The 10,765-nt window shown below is 43.3% G+C and overlaps 1 pseudogene; it reads right to left on the bottom strand.

Annotated features, from left to right (window-relative positions):
• Positions 1-9,307: 9,307 nt before the first annotated feature.
• On the bottom strand, positions 9,308-10,108 carry LOC116472236 (small ribosomal subunit protein eS6-like; annotated as a pseudogene).
• Positions 10,109-10,765: the final 657 nt, after the last annotated feature.

The raw sequence follows: 10,765 nt of genomic DNA, 5'->3' as shown, positions 1-10,765 counted from the left end.
CCTACTGTGATATAGTCCACATGTAGCACAGTCACATTATCAAGGACTTTTGGGTTCTGCCATCACCCTTGGGACTGAGCAGGATCTCCCTAGCCTTGTCTCAATTCCTCTGAAGTCTCCTCTACATCACCCTGCACCACAAGCAGCAGTGTGCTACCCAGGTCAAGCAAGGGTGTGTTGTACTCCACCTAGCTAATGGCTTAAAGCAAATTTCCTGAATTCCCCATTTGCTATCTCCTAGCTAATTTGAAAAACAAGAGATGAAAAGAAGGGGGCTTCATCAGAAATCTACACTTCCATGATGTAGAATGGCTCAATGTTGCTGTTCTGCATAATAACCTCCTCCAAACCATTGGGATTGTATCATACATTTCCCTGGGTTTTGCTGGCTTCCACATTCCCACTGCAACCGCTGTAGCTAGAGACTCTGCTTAATGCTGTGCTTTGTACAGTACTTTGTGCATTTTGGCATCTGATAAAAGTTAAATTAGAAAACCCTAATGTGGCATCACTGCATTTGTTTTGGCATCTATCTTGCAGGATGGATCCTCATTTTATGATAGGTCTCATATGCATTAGTGTTTTTCTAAATCAAGGTATTAAAAGGAAATCGAGCCAAGCCACTCCAAGGTGAATTGGCAGAGAGTTGGAGGAGAAGATAAATGAGTATTGTTAGCATCAACTTCAGTAACTCTTCCAGAGGAAAGTGAGGGGGTCACACACCATTTAATATGTTGGCAAATTCCAGGCTCAGCTTCAATGCCAACCAATTTGTCTCAGATTTACAAGGTGTGGCAAAAGAAGATGCCACCCACCTGAAGACCTGAGTTGAAAATATCAGTATAAATTCATGATTCTTTTTCCCTTTTAAAAAATAATACAGCCAGGAGTGGTGGCTCATGCCTGTAATCCCAGCACTTTGGGAGGCCAAGGCAGGAGGATCACAAGGTCAGGAGTTTGAGACCAGCCTGGCCAATATGGTGAAACCTCATCTCTACTAAAAATACAAAAAAAAATTAGCCAGGCATGGTGGCACACGTCTGTAGTCCCAGCTACTCGGGAGGCTGAGGCAGAAGAATCGCTTGAACCTGGGAGTGGAGGTTGCTGCGAGCCGAGATCATGCCACTGCACTCCAGCCTGGGTGACAGAACGAGACTCTGGCTATATATATATGTGTGTGTATATATATATATATATATATATATGAGGCTGGATGCAGTGTGTCACAACTGTAATCCCAGAACTTTGGGAGACTGAGGTAGGAGGATTGTTTGAGGCCAGGATGACACCACCCTGGGCAGCACAGCAAGACCCATCTCTATTAAAAAATTAAAATACAGCCGGGAGCAGTGACTCACGCCTGTAATCCCAGCACTTTGGGAGGCTAAGACAGGCAGATGGCTTGAGCCCAGGAGTTCCAGACAAGCCTGGGCAACATGCCAAGACCCTAGCTCTACAAAAAATACAAAAATTAGCCAGACATGGTGGTGCACACCTATAGTCCCAGCTACTCAGGGGGCTGAGGTAAGAGGATGGCTTGAACCCAGGAGGTCGAGGCTGCAGTGAGCCGTGATTGCACCACTGCACTCCAGCCTGGGTGACAGAGTGAGACCCTGTCTTAAAATAAATAAATTGAATAAATAAAAACTAAAATACAAGAGATCTGGGTGCAGAGCCTGTACCTGTAGTCCCAGCTACTCAGTAGGCTGAGGCAGGAAGATCACTTGAGCCCAGGAATTGGAGGCTGTTGTACGCTATGATTGTGCCTGTGAACAGCCACTGCACTTCAGCATGGTCAACATAGCAAGACTCCATCACTAAAAAAAAGAAACAGAAAAAGAAAAAAATCAAGAAAAGGCAAAACAATAAGGACAGAAAGCAAATGAGCATGAAGAAACTTTTCGGTGTGATGAAAATGTTCTAAAACTGGATTATGGTGATGGTTGCATAAATGTGTTAAAACTCTTCAAACTGTACAATTAAAATGGGTGAATTCTATGCTACGTAAATAATACATCAGTAAGCTGTTAACCTTTTGTTTGTTTGAATTAAAACAAAAACAAAAACACAGCAACTGAATAATTCCCAGATCCGAAATGGAAAGGGGTCCAGGCGCAATGGCTCATGCCTATAATCCCAGCACTTTGTGAGGCTGAGGCAGGTGGATCACTTGAGGTCAGGAGTTTGAGACCAGCCTAGCCAACATGGTGAAACCCCACCTCTACCAAAAATATAAAAAAAGTAGTCGGGTGTGGTGCTGCATACCTGTAATCCCAGCTACTCAGGAGGCTGAGGCAAGGACAATTGCTTGAATCCGGGAGGCAGAGGTTGCAGTGAGCCAAGATCATGCCACTGCACTCCAGCCTGGGCAACAGAGTGAGACTCCATCTCAAAAAAAAAAGAAAGAAATGGCAAAGGGTAGGATGGGAGGCAAAGGGATGGGGAGGAGGAGCCTGCAACAAAACCAATGTCAGCCTTATGTCCTGAAAAAAAAATCAGTAAAAATTGAAATGCCCCAAACCATTAGGAAATGAGTCATATTATATAATATATATATTATACCTAAATAATAAGCCATTTGTAGGCTGGGCGTGGTGGCTCATGCCTGTAATCACAGCACTTTGGGAGGCCGAGGAGGGAAGATCACAAGGTCAGGAGTTCGAGACCAGCCTGGCCAATTTGGTGAAACCCCATCTCTACTAAAAATACAAAAATTAGCCGGGCGTGGTGGCAGGCACCTATAGTCCCAGCTACTCGGGAGGCTGAGGCAGAAGAATCACTTGAATCTGGGAGGCAGAGGTTGTAGTGAGCTGAGATCGCACCACTGCACTCCAGCCTGGGCTACAGAGCAAGACTCCGAAAAAAAAAAAAGCCATTTGTGAGACAGTGGCTTCCAGGTTCTTCATCTCTTTGATATTGCAATTATTATAATCCCAGGACTTTGAGATTATATCAGTATTGCATCAATTACTTTGTAGTAATTTGCATACTTAACTTTCACTCTCATTAGGTGGTCATCCCCTTAAGGGTACAGACTGTGATTAACCACCTGTTTATATACTCCAAGTCCCTAGCACGGTGCCTAGTTAACTGAGCATATTCAGTCAATGAAGTATTTTTATATTACATATATATATATATTTGATACGTAAATGTATTCACACTGTTCGAAACTCAAAGTTACATAAGGATATCTAAAGTCAACAATTTCCCTTCCTTAGCCCACTGAACACCTGGTTTCCCTCCCTGGAGGTATCAGTGTTACCTGTTACACAGTTCTTGTGTAATTTTTGAGAGATATTTCATGAATATTCAAACAAATATTTTGAATATACTTTTTTTTTTTTTTTCTTTTTTGAGACAGGGTGGAATGCAGTGGCGCGATCATGGCTCACTGCAGCCTTGACTTCCCAGGCTCCAGTGATCCTCCCCTTCAGCCTCTGGAGTAGCTGCAACCACAGGCTCATGCCACCATGCCTGGCTAATTTTTGTTTGTTTGTTTTTGAGACGGAGTTTCCCTCTTGTTGCCCAGGCTGGAGTGCAATGGCATGATCTCGGCTCACTGAAACCTCCACTTCCTAGGTTCAAGCATTTCCCCTGCCTCAGCCCCGAGTAGCTGGGATTACAGGCGTCCGCCACTATGCCCGGCTAATTTTTTGTATATTTAGAAGAGACGGGGTTTCACCATGTTGGCCAGGATGATCTCAAACTCCGGACTTCAGGTGATCCACCAGCCTCGGCTTCCCAAAGTGCTGGGATTACAGGTGTGAGCCATGTACATGGTGAATTTTTGTATTTTTTGTAGAGCCATGGTTTTGCCATGTTGCCCAGGCTGGTCCCAAACTCCTAGAATCAAGCGATCCACCCATCTTGGCCCCCCAAAGAGCTAGGATTATAGGCGTGAGCTACTGTACCTGGTCAAATATACTCATTTTAGCACCATGATAGCATATTATACACTGTTCTCTAGGTTGCTTGGACTTCAGGTAGTAACTGAAGTAAAAAAGGATATAAGGCAGGATGGGATTAATCCTAACAGTCTCTATGAGAAAATGGTTAAACAGCCAATAGTTCTCTGGGGAGGTTCAAGATGGTGAGGCAGGCAGAATTATGGCTTAAGGCTGGGGGTGATAACAATAATAATAATTATTATTTTTTGAGATGAAGTCTCGCTCTGTTGCCCAGGCTGGAGTGCAATGGCACAATCTTGGCTCACTGCAACCTCTGCCTCCTGGGTTCAAGCAATTCTCCTGCCTCAGCCTCCCGAGTAGCTGGGATTACAGGCATGAGCCACCACACCCAGCTAATTTTTGTTATTTTTAGTAGAGATGGGGTTTCACCATGCTGGCCAGGCTAGTCTCAAACTTCCAACCTTGTGATCTGCCCACCTCGGCCTCCCAAAGTGCTGGGATCACAGGCGTGAGCCACTGCGCCCGGCCGGGGTGATAATTATACTAGAAATATGGAACTGGCTGACTTCCCTTAAATCTTAGTGTCATGGCTAGAGGAGGGATAGGATGGTTAAGCCAGACTTGCAACTAACCCTAACAAATGAGCATGTAGCAGCCAAGAGGTTATGGTCACCTCAATGGTCAGCATAGGTCCTGGCACACAGTAGGCACTCCAGAGGAGTTAATTAATTATTTTGTGAATAACTGTTCTCAACCCATCTCAACTGGATCTAATCTAATGACATAATTATTGCCTTTCATCTCTAACACTATAATATTGTCTCATATATATAACCAGGCATGGGATTGGTTTCGAAATTCAGATTGGGTGAAGAGAGTATCCCCACAGGAGAAGAGCCCTAATATTGAGTATTGAAGCCCACGCAGAATTAGAAGGATGTCCCTGAATCTTGGTGGCCCAGAATGGCAAGTCTAAGCCTGAAAGATTGGGAAAGCATCCACAGAGGGATAGGAGAAGGAAGAAGGGAGGGATGGGCCAGCCACAGGAGTTGGAGCCCAAGCATGGCAAGGAGGGCATGCACAGGGGGGATTGGACCAGCACAGGCCGTTGGAGCCCTAGAATATGAGGAAGGTGTCCCACACAAGGGCAGCACGGTGTGAAGTGTTTGAGTGAATGCCGGGTGATGGGGGCATATGTGTGAGGGTGGACTGGCGTGGGATGTTGGGACCCATGCAGGAGAGGAGGATGCCCAGTGCTATGGGACGGCCTGGCACAGATGCTGGAGTCTAAGCAGAGTGATAAAGATGTTCCCATAGAAGGGTAGCCTGGAGTCAGGTACTGGAGCCTGAGCAGGGAGAGCAGGGCCACACCTAAGAAGCCCAGGGTGAGAAGTTAGAGAGGAAATGGGGCGAGCAAGGCATCCCAGCAGGGAGGCAGTCCAGGATGGTGCGTCAGAGCCCAAGTAGAGTGGCGAGACCATCTATGCGGAAGTGGGGTTAGTAACAACTATTGGTTATGTAGATAGGGATTGATCAAATAAAAAAATACAAAGGATAATAATAAAAACCATCATTCTTGGAGAAGAGAGTTAGGAAAGGGGAGAGGAAGAAAACTAGAATAAACCCTGGGCTGTTTAATTGGAATTAGAAATATTAAAGTTATGTTTTCCAGTATAGAGAGATATAAAAATAAGTAAATGTATGTATACATGTATGAATGTATATTCATATGGACACAAACACAAACATACATTCTGTAGCTCTGTCCACTGAGAGGGCCTAGGAGCAGTAACACTCCAATACCAATGAGAGGGATCGCCATGGTTTGTAAAACTGGTGGCTAGATAAAAAGCATAAAGGGATCTCTGTGCTCTTGCAGGTGTCATATCCTAAGCTTTGCTGAGGAGAACATCTTGATCCTGCTGTCAAAACATCAGAAGCCCATGGTGATAGGAATCTAACTAAAACTGCAAAAAAAAAAAAAAAAAAAAAAACGAAAACACAAAATACCCAGGCTCACTTTAACTTCAGATTATACTTACTCAGCTTCCTGTAGGATGTGTCCTTTGTTGGGAGCAAATATTACTTTAACCTCTACTTTCCACTTTATGCAATGTCCAGCATAAATTTAAAACTATAAAGCACCTAAAGAAACAAGAAAATATGATCTATTATCAAGAAGGAAATCATCAATAAAACCTGGCCCCAAGTAGGCCCAGATTTTGCAATTATAAATGGGCTTCAAAATAACATTAACAAATACGACAAAGGACCTGGTGAAAAAGGTAAACATCTTCTATGAACAAATGAGAAATTTTAACAAAGAGTAGACACTTAAAGAATGAAAATACTAAGCCGGGCACAATGGCTCATGCCTGTAATCCTAGCACTGTGGGAGGCCAAGGCGGGCAGATCACTAGGTCAGGAGATCAAGACCATCCTGTCTAACATGGTGAAACCCTGTCTCTACTAAAAATACAAAAATTTAGCCAGGCCTGGTGGCGGGCGCCTGTAGTCCCAGCTACTCAGGAGGCTGAGGCAGGAGAATGGCATGAACCCGGGAGGCTGAGCTTGCAGTGAGCTGAGATCGCCCCACTGCACTCCAGCCTGGGTGACAGAGCGAGACTGCATCTCAAAAAAAAAAAAAAAAAAAAGAATGAAAATACTAGAAATAAAAAACATATCAGGCCAGGCGCGGTGGCTCACACCTGTAATCCCAACACTTTGGGAGGCTGAGGCAGGCAGATCACCTGTGGTCAGGAGTTCAAGAGCAGCTTGCCCAACACAGCAAGACCCCATCTCTACTAAAAATACAAAAAATTAGCCAGGCGAGGTGGCAGGTGCCTGTAATCCCAGCTATTTGGGAGGCTGAGGCAGGACAATCACTTGAACCCAGGAGGCAGAGGTTGCAGTGAGCCAAGATCATGCCACTGCACTCCAGCCTGGGTGACAAGAGTGAAATTCTGCCTCAAACAGAGGCGGACCGTTGTTACACCTGTAACCACACTTTGGGAGGCTGAGGCAGGCGGATCACTCAGGAGATTGAATCATCCTGGTTAGATAGAAAAAAATCAGAAATGAAGAAGTAATTTGATGTGCAGTAGACTGGACACAGCAGTGGAAATGAACAGTAAACTTAAAATCAGATCAATAAGAATATGTCACGCTTTGCTTAACAATGGGAATACATTCTGAGAAATGCATCATTAGGCAATTTTGTCATTGTGTGAACATCATACAGTATATTCACACATACCACATAGCCTACTACAACCTAGGTTGCTTGGAATAGCCTATTGCTCCTAGGCTATCAACGTGCACAGCATGTTACTGTACTGAATACAGTAGGCAATTGTAACCCAATGGTAAATATTCATGTATCTAAACAAATCTAAACATAGGAAAGTCACAATAAAAATACACCATAAAAGATAAAATATGGTACACCTATATAGGGCACTTACCATAAATGGAGCTTACAGGACTGGAAGTTGCTCTGGGTGAGTGAGCGAGTGAGTGGTGAGTGAATGTGGAGGCCTAGGACATCACTGCACACTACTGTGGACTTTATAAACAGCGGACACTTAGGCTACTCTAAATTTATTTTATTTATTTGTTTATTTTTGAGATGGAGTTTCGCTCTTGTTGCCCAGGCTGGAGTGCAATGGCACGATCTCGGCTCACTGCAACCTCCACCTCCTGGGTTCAAGCGATTCTCCTACCTCAGACTCCCAAATAGCTGGGATTACAGGCATATGTCACCATGTCCAGCTAATTTTGTATTTTTAGTAGAGATGGGGCTTCTCCATGTTGGTCGGGCTGGTCTCAAACTCCCAACCCCAGGTGGTCCACTCACCTCGGCCTCCCAAAGTGCTGGGATTACAGGTGTGACCCACTGCGCCCAGCCACTAAATTTATTTTTAAAATTTTTCTTTCTTCAATAATAAATTAACCTTAGCTTACTGTAACTTTTTAACTTTATAAACTTTTTCATCTTTTAGCTTTTTGACTCTTTTAATAACACAACTTCAAGCACACATTGTACAGCTGTACAAAATATTTCCTTCTGTATATCCTTATTCTATAGGCTTTTTCCTTTTTTTTTTTTTTTTTTTTTTTTGAGACTGAGTCTCGCTCTGTCACTCAGGCTGGAGTGCAACGGCGTGATCTCAGCTCATTGCAACCTTTGCCTCCCAGAGTCAAGCAATTCTGCCTCAGCCTCCTGAGTAGCTGGGTCTACAGGTGTGCACCACCATGCCTGGCTAATTTTTTGTATTTTTAGTGGAGATGGCGTTTCGCCATGTTGGCCAGGCTGGTCTCAAACTCCTGACCTCAGATGATCCACCTGCCTCATCCTCCTAAAGTGCTGGGATTACAGGCATGAGCCACCATGCCCAGCTGCTTTTTTCTATTTTAAAAATTTGTTATTTATGTTTCTGCTTGAGGTTGTTTTACAGTCAACTTTATACATACATATATATATATAATGTAATGTTATATATATGTGAAGTACACTCAAATAATGATAAAAGTATGTATACTAAATACATAAACCAGTAACATAGTCATTTTTTTATCATTATCAAGTATTATATACTATACATTATTGTGTGTGCTATACTTTTATACAACTGGCAGCACAGTAGGTTTGTTTACACCAGCATCACTACAAACACAGAAGAAATGTGTTGCACTACAACTTTATGATGGCTACATTACCAGGTGATAGGAATTTTTCAGCTTTATTATAATCTTATGGGGCCAACATCACATATGTGGTCTGTTGTTGGCTAAACTGCCATTATACAGCACGTGACTGTAATCCAACTAAAACACAAATAGAAAAATGTTGGGGGGATAAAACAGAGCACCTATGATCCTTAGAATGATAGCAAATGTTTTAACATATTTGTAATTGAAGTCCCATAAGGAAAAGAAAGATAGAGTGAGACAGAAGAAATCTTTGGAGAGATAATAGACAAGAATTTTCTAAAACTAATAAAAGAAATCAAGTTACAGATTGCATCAGCTCAGTGAACTCCAAGCAGAATAAATACAAAGAAAAACAACCTCAGGTACATCACAGTCAAAGTGTTGAAAATCAAAGATAAAAATAAATTATTAAAAGCAGCCAAAGAAAAAATTATGAATGATGGCTAATTTCTCACCAGAAATAGTAGAGGCCAGAAGACAATAGAAAAGCTTCCCCACCCCTTCATATGGTTTGGCTGTGTCCCCACCCAAATCTCATCTTGAATTGTAGCTCTCATAATTCCTACATGTTGTGGGAGGGACCTGGTGGGAGGTAATTGAATCATGGGGATGGGTCTTTCCCATGCTGTTCTTGTGATAAAGTCTCAGGAGACCTGATGGCTTTCTTTTCTATTCTTTTCTCCTTTTTTTGAGTCTGATCTTATTTACTTGTTACTCAAAAAATCTTATTTCTGACTCGATTCAGACTTAGAAGTAGAAGCTCACAGAGAGGAAAGTCTGTGTCTCTTCACAATTTGTTCCTGGCCCTTCTCTTTAGCCTCCTTCATTCTCTTGCCTAAAAGTTTAGCATATTCTGCAGCCTCTTCCTTATTTTTCTTAGTACATGGCTTCTTCAGAGCAATATGCTGCCCATTGTGCTGCAGGAAATGTGGAGTAACAAGACGCTGAATCTTGGGTGCTTTGGTCCTAGGTTTCTTACCTCCTTTGTTTGAGGGCTTTCTTACAACATACTGGCGGACATCATCTTCTTCAGAGAGACTGGAAAGTTTGCGGATTCTGCTAGATCTTTTGGGCCCCAGGCGACGAGGCACCATAGTATCAGTCAGTCCAGGAATATCCTTCTTTACTTTTTTTTTTTTTTTAACAATAACCAAGTTGAGAATGCTCAGATTGGCATCCACTATGCAACCATGAACTGATTTTCTTTCTTTCTCCAGTTCTCCTTGGTCTGTAACATGAATGCACCTCACTCAGTAGCAGGCGGACACGGCCATGGGTCAAGACACCCTGCTTCATGGGGAAACCTTGTTTGTTGTTCCCACCACGGATTCGGACCACATAACCTTTCCATTCTTCACCCAGAGTGTCAGCAGCAACTTCTGTGGCCATAAGCTTCTCATAAAAAGTACGAAGTTCGCATTCATTGTCCACTTCAATGAGTTTCTGGCAGCCAGTGACCGGGAAGGAGATGTTCAGCTTCATCTTGAAGCAGCTGAATGCCTCCAAGACCTGATGGCTTTCTAAAGGGAGTTCCCCTCTACTTCTCTCTTGCTTGCCACCATGTAAGACGTGCCTTGCTCCTCCTTTGCCTTCCACCATGATTGTAAGTCCTCTCCAGCTATGTGGAACTGTGAGTCCATTAAACCTCTTTTTTTCTTTTTTGTTTGTTTTTTTAATAGAGATGGGGTTGCACCATGTTAGCCAGGATGGTCTCGATCTCCTGAGCTCGTGATCCACCCGCTTCGGCCTCCAAAAGTGCTGGGATTACAGGGGTGAGCCACTGCGCCCAGCCAAACCTCTTTTTCTTTATAAATTATCCAGTCTCAGGTATGTCTTTTATTAGCAGCATGAGAACAGACCAGTACACCCCACACCCCCTGCCAAAAAATAGAAAAGCTTTCTTAAATAACTGGAAAAAAAAAAAAAAAAAGCAAAACCTGTCAGCCTAGATGTCTATTTATTTATATTTCTTTCTTCTTTTTTTTTTTTTGAGACAGAGTGTCACTCTGTCTCCCAGGCTGGAGTGCAATGGCATGATCTCGAATCACTGCAACTTCCAACTCCCGGGTTCAAGCAATTCTCCTGCCTCAGCCTTGCAAGTAGCTGGGACTACAGGCACGTGCCACCACGCCCGGCTAATT

The sequence above is a fragment of the Hylobates moloch genome, unplaced genomic scaffold (genome assembly GCF_009828535.3).
Source record: "Hylobates moloch isolate HMO894 unplaced genomic scaffold, HMol_V3 SCAFFOLD_8, whole genome shotgun sequence".
Classification (NCBI taxonomy): domain Eukaryota; kingdom Metazoa; phylum Chordata; class Mammalia; order Primates; family Hylobatidae; genus Hylobates; species Hylobates moloch.
The sequence above is the reverse complement of the archived record's forward strand: the minus strand, read 5'-3'. Positions and strand labels throughout refer to the sequence as shown.